The sequence below is a fragment of the Sander vitreus genome, unplaced genomic scaffold (genome assembly GCF_031162955.1).
Source record: "Sander vitreus isolate 19-12246 unplaced genomic scaffold, sanVit1 ctg537_0, whole genome shotgun sequence".
NCBI lineage: Eukaryota > Metazoa > Chordata > Actinopteri > Perciformes > Percidae > Sander > Sander vitreus.
Window position 1 is genome coordinate 5,974 of NW_027595636.1, and position 1,527 is coordinate 7,500.

At 38.0% G+C, this 1,527-nt stretch overlaps 1 long non-coding RNA gene across 1 annotated transcript in view; it reads right to left on the bottom strand.

Moving 5' to 3' along the window:
- Positions 1-432: 432 nt before the first annotated feature.
- Positions 433-1,527, bottom strand: part of LOC144514295 (uncharacterized) — a 2,817-nt gene continuing 1,722 nt past the window's right edge. Inside the window, exon 3 of the long non-coding RNA XR_013501303.1 lies at positions 433-1,498. This is a non-coding gene — a long non-coding RNA (uncharacterized LOC144514295). The remainder of the gene's footprint in view (positions 1,499-1,527) is intronic.

Consider the following 1,527-nt stretch of genomic DNA (forward strand, 5'->3'; position numbering starts at 1 on the left):
ACGCACACACGGACGCCACAGCACGCTCTCTTTCTCCTTTCTCTCAACGTCTCCACCACGTGTCGCGCTATTCTCCCACATGTAGGAACCTCGTGGATTAACCTGCAACATGTCAGCTGTTTGGACATTCTTCAGCGTGTGTGAAGAACATAACAAGTTTGCAATATGCAACACCTGCACGGAGAAAGTGAGACACCAAAAACCCAAATCACATTTCTTTAGTTGATATCTGATGTGAAAAGAAGGAAATGGTTCTGACATTACTCTTTAGATGTGTGTGAGTTTCCCCCACCAGGAGTACTTTATATGGTTCTGTTTTATAGTGATCCATTATCTGTTCAACACATGTTCTATTAAAGATAGAAGATAAATATTTGTGTGTGCTGTAAAGTGGTTAGAAAAAATTTAATCTGAATCGGCTAAAACGGTATCGGCTGGCCTAACTCAAAGAAAATCAGAATCGGCCTAGAAAGTTGTAATCGGTGCATCTCTAATTAATAGTCTATATGCATGCTATTTGTCACCCAATTATCTGGCTTAACTGACTGAAAAAAGCTATTGAAATAGCCTAAATGTAATCATGTTCACGCATTGACAGTTGTCAGACAAAAGGCTCAATCTGTTTTTGTAGGAGAGGGGAAGACCCATCTCCTCCTTTAATCCTGTTGTGTTCAATGTCATGTAAACCATGTTATTGTTCCCGGTCAAATATAACCGTTCCATTAATACTCAACATAAAAATGTATATAATACATTTATTCTTTGTTCTAGGTGTTTTTATTAACTTAAATTCTTAAGAATAATTAAACATTTCTATTAAATCATGTCTATATGTTATTTATGGCCTGTATGCCTTATTGATCTGAGCTTATACATCTTGAATTCGATCGAGTGCTAAAAAACATAACTGCTGGATTATTTTGACTATAATAAATAATCAGATGAAACATAGTATACTGTTTATCACAGATTACTTTGGGCCAAAGTTACCAAGGACATTTGTTTAGAAACCATTTAAAAATGTATACATTCACATAAAGTAACACCTGTTTGGGTCAAAAATGAGAGATCTTATCTGTCACGTTGGAAAAAGAGAGAGACTCTGAGAAAAGGTTAGCGTAGTAGGCGTGAAAAAAGCAGGGAAATATTTAAAAAAATATTAAAAATAATAAAATGATATATGGAAATGAGTGCCATGTCTTTTTGGTACATGATAAAGTATCTGCATTCAGAAAAAAGTTGGACCTGTGTTGGGCTCACGTGGAACAGGGCTCAGTCCCAGTACAATGTGTTGAAACCATAGACAGTATATATAAACTGGACCAGCAGACCCCGTGTCTCTGGACGGAGACCAGTGACGTCTCTTTCCCGGTGATGGCTGAGCGTTACTGAGCAGCCTCCAACTGAGCTTGAAGACGTAGATGTGACGTGAGCAACCTGTCTGAAAGTTGGAAGTCTTCTGGTAGCTGTGCCAAGAGAAATCTCAATCATTCCCAATCTAGCAGAGACGGAGAGCGTAGGTATATG